Source organism: Castanea sativa, chromosome 12, assembly GCF_040712315.1.
Source record: "Castanea sativa cultivar Marrone di Chiusa Pesio chromosome 12, ASM4071231v1".
Lineage (NCBI taxonomy): Eukaryota > Viridiplantae > Streptophyta > Magnoliopsida > Fagales > Fagaceae > Castanea > Castanea sativa.
In genome coordinates this window covers 47,772,446-47,783,705 of record NC_134024.1, presented here as the reverse complement: position 1 = coordinate 47,783,705, position 11,260 = coordinate 47,772,446, and positions in this window count along the sequence as shown.

Sequence of the window (11,260 nt, the reverse complement as noted above, 5' to 3'; positions counted from 1 at the left end):
AAAAATAAAAACTATTATCCAACTTCAAGCCATTGTAATACCTTAGATAAACTTGTCGAGGTATTGGAAAATATTTGTTTTAAATATAATTCCTTTGTAAAAAGTTAAAAATTCTTAGGATCTAGTAATCTAATGCGTATAACATATGTTGTATAACTAATACTTAAAGTAGGAATGGAGGATGACACGAGACCTGCTTGTGTATTTAGCAAAGAAAAATGTTAGAATTGATAGCATTGGCTATTTGTAAAGAACTTTCGTGCAACAGAAATTAAGCCTTGATTTTGAGGACACTTCTTATAAGGGAATTAGGCATGCTGGACCCTTGAAAATGAGGGTGCAAACCTCCTTTGATTATTTAATGGGAAGTTCCTTTGTTCACCTTCAAGAAGTGCAGACTCATCAAGGAATTGTGTCGTTCCTGATGATTTTACACTTAGTGAATGTTTTCATAATTCCTACGTTAGAATGGTTCATTTTCCATAGTGCCCAAAACTCATTATATCTAAAATGATAAACTATTTTAACATAACAAAGACACGTATATACTGGATCCATTGTCTGGAAATTCAGCCTTTGCCAAGTGCAATGCTAATGTTTATTGTTGAAATACATCACTCGTGTCTATTTCCATGAATCATAGCATTAATATATTTGTAAGGTAGAGTCAGAACTAGAATGTAGTTGTATCTGAGGAAGAAAAAGATTCCGTGGTTCTATATAACTTTTTTTTTCTAGATATTTACATGATCTGCCTCCATCTTACTTCTTTTTAGGAAAGGCATCCTTGTAAGGGTCCTGTGCCTCGCCTAGGTATGTTTTTGTGCATTTTATTGTCTATTCTAATATTTGAGGGTTGCTTATAGTATCGAGGAAGAGAAATGTGAACTTATTGATGAAAGTGAGCCCTACCAATCAAAGGATAGAAAAACAAGTGTTGAAGACAAAAGAACTGAAAACAACAGAAGCAAAGGCACTGAAAACGACAGAAGCAAAGTTAGACTGAAGAGTGAAACGACAAAGGCAAGAAGAAGTTCAAAACGGGGAGTTTTGATTAATGAACTCACACAAGTCACACGTGCAAAGGAAAAGAAGAATTCAGTTCGAGGAGACAGCTGTCAATCTGCCATTAGTTAGTTGGTTAAAAGTCAGTTAGCTAATTTTGCACCTAGAGCTATGCTCTGTTTTGTGATTGTATATAAGGCTGCGTTTGTTTCAACGGTAAATCAGTTTCAGAAATTATTTTCCACATTTGTGTGTGTTTGGTAGCAACTGAAAATTTGGTCAACCAGAAAATCACTTACCTTTGACTGTAAAAAAGCCCTTCCCACCCATAAAATAACTTCCGTTTCTATTTTACCTTCAAATAGAAATTTTCCAGAAAACTGAGAGACAGAGCACGGAGAGAGAGAGAGAGAGAGAGAGAGAGCACGAGAGAGAGAGCACAAAGAGAGAGTAGAGAGTGTGAGATCGCGCCCCAACCCGCACCGGCGAGATCGCGCCATCGCCATCGCCGATTTGATTCGCACCGCTTAACACTCGAACTCATCTCCGATGAACCCAGACTTATCGTGCTCGCCTTCGCCTCCGCCGCACGATCTCGCCTCAACGTCAAACCCAGTCGCCTCTCTCTCTCTCTCTCTCTCTCTCTCTTCTTTCTTCTCTGACCGAATTTGAAGAGTTTTTTTTTTTTTGGGTTTTGTTGTTCTGTATTGGGAAATGATATTTGTTTGGAAGCTAAGAAAATGTGAGCAACGAGTAGAAAATGTATTTTCTATAATATTTTCAAGATCACAACCAAACACCTGAAAATATTTTCCAAAGTATTTTTTAAAATACTACCAAACACCTAAAAATATTTTACTTTTCCGAAAATATTTTCAGCTGAAATTATTTTACACCCGGAAAATATTTTACACCCAACCAAACGCAGCCTAAGTAGCTTAGTTGGTAATTATTTTACTTGATTAATTTTGTGTAATATCCAATTCAGTTAATGAGAATTTCAGTACTCCTCAACTCTCTGTCATTTTACAGCAACTTCTGGGAAAGCGTCGCAAGGAGTTAGTTACCAGCTTGCAGTTATTGGGCGATTATGAGGGCTTGTTAACATTGCCTTAGTCTGTTGTTTTTGAAACCAATCAGGCTGCTAAGCTCTTGTGGTTCTATACAACTTCCGTTTCTAGATATTTATATTGATTTGCCTTTATTTTACATTTTTTTAGGAGAAGGATCTGTGTGAGGGTCCTATTCCCCACACAGGGCTGGCCCTAGGCCTAGGCCACTTAGGCTATCGCCTAGGGGCCCTACTAGAGGAAGGCCCCAAATTTTGGGGCAAAATTGATATATTTTTTATAAAAAAAAATTGAAGATATAGGAAAAAAAATTAGGGTATATTTGGTAACTATTTTTCCCCCTTTTTTCTGTTTTTTTTTTTTTTAAAATTCTATTTTTGAGACTAAAAAACTTGTTTGGCAACCCAAAATAGATAGAAAACAAAAACTGTTCTCAAAACTCAATTTGTGAAGGAAACTAAAAACTTGCAAAAGGGTGTTTTCAGTTTCTAATTTTCAAGAGTCAATGAAAATATGCATTTAATTTAATGAATCTGTCTCATTTAATGAGTTAACATTAGAGTTTAAATCCTAGTAATAACATATTTTAGTCTTTTCTATTTTTTTTTCTTCAAAAATTTTTTTTTTTTTTAATTTCAACTAACCAAACATGTTTTTTATTTCAAAAATACAAGAAAATTGTTTTTTATTTATATCCTCAAAAACAAGTTTTTGAAAATAGAAAATAAAAACGGTTAGCAAACATAGCCTTAGTTTTATATTTTTCCTCTATTTTTACGAAGTCCCAAATAATTGAGTAATACTAGAGGTAATACAATTTTACATACATGGGTCTTACAAATAGAGTAATGCAACAGTTACAAACTATTTTAAAATATTTTTATAAACTGTTGTTGTGGCCAACATTTAACATCATTTTTTTATTTATCTATAATCATTTACCACATCATCGGTTTGTAAAGATTTTTGTAAAAGATTTTGTATATCCAGCATTTTCCCTTGCAAATATGTGTCACTAATCACAATAAATAATTCAGATAGGAAAATGTTAGAAATATTATTAATTTTATTTGAAAACTTTACAACTTGATGTAACGATTAATATGATATGTGGACATCAATAACCTATTAAATGCATTTTTGAATTATTTTTTGTGATTAGTGATACATCTTTGTAAATCTCATATTGTAAAATTTGTAATATCCCTAACATCATTCATTCAAATACTTGTTTATTATCTTCTTGAAGTGTCACTAATCGCATTCATTTCTACATCATTTGAAAGTTTTTTTTAATAAAATTTATTATAACTTTAGCATTTTTCCCCCAAAAAAAAAGCATATAACAAAATAAAAGGAATAGATTTTTGTTATAAAAAAATTATGATATTAAATACTAGTTAAATATTATTTAAGTGATAACAAAAATGCCCCATTTAAATATATTACCTTAGACTTTCAAATTTGTTAGGCCGCAGCTGTCCTCCCGGTCCTCACCTGGATATGTGTTTGTTAATGTTATTTGTCTAGTATGACACTTCGAGACACCAATATTATAGTGGAAGAAGAAGGTGAACTTATTGATGAAAGTGAACGCAACCCTACCAATCAAAGGATTGAAAAACAGGTTCTAGGAAAGCATGCCAAGGAATTAGTTACCAGCTTGCAGTTATTGGGCGATTATGAGGGCTTGTTGACACCATCTCAGTCTGTTATTTCAGTAGCCCAAATTATTGTATGGCTTACTTGTTTCATGGAAGAACAAACTTATATATTTGTTTTGTTGCTTCATAATTCCCCTCCCACCCCTCCCACAGTGGGTTCTGCCTATCTTTATTTATTTTAGTCTGTTATGGTTTTAATTGTTTGCCAGAGCACACCATTCTTTTTATTACCAGACTGCTATATTACCTCCAATTCCTGCAAAATACTCTGGAGTGAATGATAGCTATTTGATTATCTATGATTCTATGCTCCATTTTTTAATGACCTTGTTGTAAGAATATCAAATGCGGATTGTGTTCAGATGCTCTCTTTACATGGTTTGAATGATTAATTAAGACTTAAGAGTACCAAGCACACACTCCATCCAATGAGCTATTTTTCTAACTTCGACTAAAAATTATAATGTACTGTTATCTTTCACTTATTAGCATGGAACGAGCCAATGTGATATGATAACTATAAAGTGGAAGTATTGCATAGAGATGGGATGAATCCAAGAGCTATCTACTTGTAGATAGTAATAAAAAAATAAGAAAAAATTCCTCTGTTGAAACATCAATTATGCAATCAAACTTAAAAAAATATACGTTATTTCAACAAAACGTGTCCACGTTGAGAATTCGAATTTTCTTTACCCGTTGTAATTATCAAATTACATATGTACAAAATAAAATACATGTGGTCTATAAATTAGAGAAATTCATAGACACTATAATTGCTCTGGATATGAGAAAAATGGGTAAAAGTGAGCTATTTTTCTAACTTCTACTCAAGATTATAATGTGCTGTTAATAGCTTCCACATCTTTCACTTATTAGCATGGAACGAGCCAATGTGATATGATAACTATAAAGTATAGACTATAGTGTAAAGAAAATAGCATATAGGTGGAAGTTTTGCATAGTTTCATAAAAGGAGAGATGGGATGAATACAAGAGTTACCTACTTCTAGATAGTAATAACAAAATAAGAAAAATTCATCTATTGAAACATCAATTATGCAATCATACTTAAAAAGTATACGTTCTTTCAATAAATGGTACATGTCTATGTTCAGAATTGAAATTTTCTTTGAATATATATATATATATATATATATATATATAACAACAACAACAACAACAACAACAACAAAAACATAAATGCAGCAGCTAAAATGAGTAAAGCAGGGAAGGAGCCGAATGGGATAAATCGACTGGGGGAGGAATAGGTTTCACTTGCAATCCTTACTTGGCAATGGAGTTGGAAGGGAATATTCGGCTTGTACCTGTTGAAGACGAAGACGAAGACTTGTGACTCTTTAAAGTCTTACTGCTCCGCACGCAACGTTTGAGATTTTAAATAAATAAATAAAAAAACAAGAAAGTCTTTTAGTCAGATTCAAAAGTAACTTCAAAGGGCCCCGCGGAAGCATCCGCCTTAGTCTTTGGGGCCAATTTCACCACTATTTAAGGCTAACTGACACACAAAAAAAAAAAAGGACGACTCCACTCAGCAATAGCATTTTGAACAGATGAAGCATCATTTTGCGAGATCGTTATTGAAGAGTCTTCACCGGCACCGGGATTATCAATCTGACGACGGGATTGAACGGTGGATGATTCCCCTTTTAGTCTTTTCCAAATGACTTCAACAATTTCCTCTATAAACTCTGGCTCTGGACTGCAATTGTTTGTACCCACAAAATTATTCTTCTTATTATTATTTTATAGAATTGAATTTTGTGATCATCATCAACTCATGTTGAATGAATAAAGAGAAACTGAGTTATCAAAAAACGCCATAAACCCGAATTGGATATTACTTGAAATTTTATTCCATCAACGAAACTTCTTCAAAACTATCCCATTTAATTTTTCTTATCTAACATATTATCAAATTTAATATCCATACAACACCTAATTCTATGGTTTTGAATTTTTTGATCATCAAATTCTAGAGAAGGAACTCTTAATAATTCGAAATTATAATTTCAATAATATCATCAAAATATGGACATCTTACCGATATGGTTCCAAACGAAAGCCATCCAAGTTTGCAACTTTCATCAAAGCAGCCCTCCAAGTCTCCACCTTCTCTTCAGGGCCATTGGAAAGAGCCTCTGCAAAATTCCCCTTCTGTTCTACCACCTCGGATTCAGTTACATCGTAGAAAATAGGCAGCACCCTCTGATTTAACTCACTTTTGCATTCCATGATCTTCACCAGCTCGTCCAGACACCAATCCGAAGTAGCATAGTTTTTAGAAAACAACACAACTGCAATCTTTGATGTTTCAATTGCCTTCAACAACTCAGGCCTAATCTCTTCCCCTCTTGGGAGGTCTATGTCATCTTTATAGACACGAATACTTTTACGGTCTAAAGCGGCCAAGAGATGGGCGGTGAAGCTTGTGCGGGTATCTGCTCCACGAAAACTAACGAAAACATCATATTCATATGTTGGGGTCGATAAAGAAGGAGATATGGTTGCAACACACACAAATCGAATCAAGAGCAAACGAGCAAGAATCGGTTGTTTTTTTTCTGATTTTTCTCACTGTAGTTTTTTTTTTTGGCTTTCCGATTTCTCTCTCTTCGTCTTTTTTCTCACTCTAGTGCAAATTTTCCAAAGCAGTGTGAACTTGAATTTGACTTTTTGGATGAAGGAAGATGCCAGGAAATTGCCATGAAAACGCAGGAGGATTGGGTCTAGTTTTACACAGCGTTTTCTTTTTTTTGATAAACTTACACTGCGTTTTCTTTTGTTTTTTTTATTATGTATTATTTTTGGACCACTGCCTTTTCTTTTTTGTTGTTCCTTGCTTTTACAAAAATCAGCATGCAGAAAAAGTTAGTATTCTAATTATTTATTGTAAATGTGAGATGAAGTTAGGTGACCGACTTGTTGATCACCAATTTTTTCTGAATTTATTAGATTACTGTGGCTTATTGATTTGTTTTCGATTTGAAACTTATGGAACAATAGTTCTGCTAGAATTTAGTGATTTGGAATTTTCTAATACAATATAAACTACAGAGAATTTGTGGGTTGCATTCATTTTGTACCTAAGGAAGAAATGTTTTACTAGATTCTGACAGTTTTGCTATATTTGAAATTTATGTTTGTAAAATCAAATCATGCAGGGTTATGTTACACTTGAATCTTTATTACTATAAAAAACATAATAATACCTGTTATCAATCATAAAACCTGTTATCAAATTGAGAAGTAAACGACTGCTGAAAGTTTAATGTCAATCTATTATCCAACACAATACTTGTAACTCTGAGAAACCTCAAGCTCATATTGTTCATAGGTTGAGAACAGGAATTGAAATCTATAATATCTAATCTCTCATTGTTCCTTAGTAGCTCAGTAGTAAAGCATTTGCTTGTTAATTGATTAGTCATTGGTTTTACTTGATATGTCTAACAAAATTTAGTATTGTAAGAAGTCTTGATCTTTGTACAGAAGGGTTGAGGTATACACTACCGTTCATCTATAAGTTTCTGGCATAAAGTTGTTAGTTTATATATATATATATATATATATATATGGTGGGTTGAAAGAATGCAAAAAAACGCATGGTTGACACCTTTCCAAAGGGTGGATGAGTGGATCCATTTTATATACAAATTACATGTCCTATGGCCTTAGATGATGAGTCTGTGATAGCCACGACTCTTGTGTTTCTTGTATGTCTCAAGGATCTTTTGTAACACCTCCTTTTATTTCTTGAATATTTGGATTTTAGGCTTCAGTGTCAAATTTATGATGTTAGGTTTTAGAGTCAACTCTATGGTGCCTTTTCTTTTTGTCTCTAATACCTTCTACAAATTAAATTCATGGGACTAGTTGGCCTACGTTTTGGCTCCCTATTGATTTGTTTTTGGAAGATGATGATATGGATGGATCACAGGAGGGCAGCAACTAGTGCTGTTGAAATTCTTACTATTAGGAGTCAATTCTTATATGAGTGCTTTGGTCTTTGATTTTCCTGGAGTGGATGATACTTTTGTTCTTCTAGCAGTCTTATTGAACCAGAATTATTGTTGCAGGTTCAGTAAAGGCTCTGCAGGCTGTTAAAGTGTTAATGGCACAACTGACAACACATGTTTAGGTTTATGGATTCCAGCTCTACGGTTAGTGCAAAGGGTAGGGATTGATTTATTAAGAAATCATTTTTACCTTTAACCATTGATTTGACACATATTTCTTGATGTGTCTAATTTATTTAAAAAGATTTTTTTCTAGATGGCCCACCTTTGCATTTGTTTTAATTGCTAATCCACCTGATTGTTTATTCTTAATTCTTTCTTGAAGTTTTCTATAGAGAAAAGTCCTTTTAAACTAAAAGATTGGGTTGATCATGCTGAGTCACTTCGGTTGGACCTGAAAAAATGATGTCTCTCTTGTTTTGTTTTGTGTTCATCTTAGATTCTTTTCTTTTCTTTTTTTTCAGTAATTTGTTGTTTGCTCTTTCATCAGTTTAAAGGGTTTATATTCTATTTTCTTTTTTGCTTTTTCCTGTCTATCTTCCATGCAAATATGGTTATCTAGTTGAAACTCCTCCCTTAAATAGTTAAATTCCTGATGGGTCTTGATGTTTTGTCTTTGTGGCTCTGCAGGCTGTTAAATAGTTAAATTTCAATTTCTCTCTCTTCGACTTTTTTCTCGCTCTAGTGCTAATTTTCCAAAGCAGTGTGAACTTGACTTTGACTTTTTGGATGAAGGAAGATGCCAGGAAATTGCCATGAAAACGCAAGAGGATTGGGTCTGGTTTTACACTGCGTTTTCTTTTGTTTTACTTATTTATTTATTATTTGTGAACCACTGCCTTTTCTTTTGTTGTTCCTTTTTCTATTTTAACGGAGAAAGAAAGACACACCTACTTTTATTATAGAAAGTAAAAACCCTTAGGTAATGAAAATAAAAAATAAATATATTTGAATCATTTTTAAATTAGTAATCTGGCTAAGTTTGGATACCTTAACACCCCCCCCTTAGCATTTACATCAAAGATATTAAAAATAGTTAAAATGTTATTTTAACACCAAAAATACTTTAAAAACCACTATATTAAAGGTGTCAAATCTATAATTTTTTAATACTTAAGCTGTGTTTGACAACATGTAAAATAATGTTCGAGTGTAAAATATTTTCAGTTTATAGAAAGGAAAACATTTTCATCTGTTTGGTTGTGTTCTAGAAAATTCACCGAAAAAGTATTTTCAGTGTTTGGTTCTCCAATGTAAAACATTTTTTCTAGAGAAAATGTCAAAAAAATACCTATAATACAATTGTATTATAATTTTCAAAGGATGGATTGATCAAATCTATGGATCAGTTATAGTTTTCAATTTCTAACATACAAAAACAAATCAATTGCAACCCAAGAACAAATCATTGCTATTACCTCAACTAAATCATGGAACAAAACTAAAAAAAAACTACACTATAAATGGGAAAAACCCCATAAAAACCTAGATCTCAAGATCTCAATTAGAGGTGTGGGTCTTGAGGGAAAAGAAATGAGGAAGATGGGTCGGTGGTGGAAAATGGATGGGTCAGTGGAGGTGGAAAAGGGGAGGAAGAGGGATGGGTTGGTGGAGGTGGAGGTGGAGGTGGCTTGGTGTAGGAAAATGGATGGATCAGTGGAGGTGGGTCAGGGGAGGAAGAGGGATGGGTCGAGGGAGGAAGAGATAAGTGCCCAAACTACCTTCACTAGCGGTGGGGCTTGTAGGCACGACGGCGGAGCCTTGGGTCGGTAGCGGGTTCTGGGCTTCACCAACGGTGCCTCTCTCCTTGCTTTGGCTTAGGCATGGTGTGAATGATGGGAGTGTGAGTGAGGAGAGGATTTTTGTGAGGAGTGGAAATTCTTTGGAGGAAGTTTCAAAGTGTAAAACATTTTACACTTTAATGGGGGGGGGGGAGGGGCTGGGTTTACGGTCAACTAAATGTATTTTCAATTTGACCGTAATTTTTAGAGATGCCAAACACCATCAATGGTGTAAAACATTTTCTAAAGATTAATTACTGTCGAATCAAACACAACCTTAGCTACACTAAACTGTCATCTATAGCAATTTACTATAGTTAGATGGTAAGCACAAAAAAGTTATTTAAATGAAAGTTAGAGAGAGAAACTTGGGTGGTAAAAAAAAAAAAGAATATTTAAATAAAATAGTAAAAGAATAAAGTATATGATGTTATGTGTATTGTATAAAGAATAGAGTATATGCTAGAAGCTAAATTTTTATCACTTTTTATGTAAATACTTAATGAGTTTTAAAATAAGAAGCTAAACCATTTTTATATTCCCAAACTACTACCATTAACATTAGTTGTGTCAAGAAAAACTGAAAAACCCAAAAAACTAGACCCATTACTTTAATCAAGTCAAGCTTTGTAATTTAAATTATGTGATTTTACTTTGTATGTATGTTGCGGTTGGTTTGACCCATGATTTGCCCACTTTATTTTGGTACAAGTATGTTTGTTATATGCCAAGGAATAATTAGTCTTTCTTGTTTTTTTTTTTTTTGGTTTTTTGTTTCATATGTGCTTGTGATGTCTACTAGGCGTATTGAGATTTTTGAATGAAAATTTTTTTTTCTTTCAATAAACTATAATCAAGTCTTAATAATAAATAAATAAATAAAAAGTAGTTACGCTCAATCTTTTGAGATTTGAGAGAATTACGCTCTATCTTAAATTTGAAGAGAAAAAACATTTTTCCCTCTATTAACATCCGTTTGATCAAAATTTGTCAAATTGATATTAAAAATGTTGTGCATTGACCTGCCATTTGCTTAATGACAGATTTCCAAAATTATTCTCCCTTCTTTTGGTGCTTGATAAACTTTACATTTTAATTATAAATTTATCAGTTACATTATGACTAATCATGATCAAACTTTGTTAAAGAAAATTTTATAAGAATTTAGAATATTCTATTACAAACATAATTTTTTTTTTTCAAATATAAAAGGAGAGGATTTTTTTTTCTCTTAAAATTTAGAGTGTATTGTTATTTCCTTAATACTCAAAAGAGAATATTGTAATTACCCAAAAAAAAAAACTAAAATCACTATATTATCAACAATCCAGCCGGAGTAATTATTATCTTTTCTCTTAATTTTTTTAAATGAAGTAATTAACAACCCCTAAAAAAAGTGAACTAACTTATTTATATTAAGAATTCTTTAGCTTTATGTCCCATCAGTTTTTTCTTTTTGAGGGAAATTATGTCCCATCAGTTGTAAAAGCAATTTGTACAGTTAATTAAATTTATTCGTAAATTTGCAATTTGCACCTTGATCTTCAATATTTAACAATAAATACGATTTTATGAGATTAATATACAAATGTCCCTCCATTGTTTAAAAAGTAGCATCTAAAAACATGCGAGTATTTTTAACATATACTTTTATATTATAAAATTTTTGCAATTAGCATCTAATTTGAGATTAATCTAAC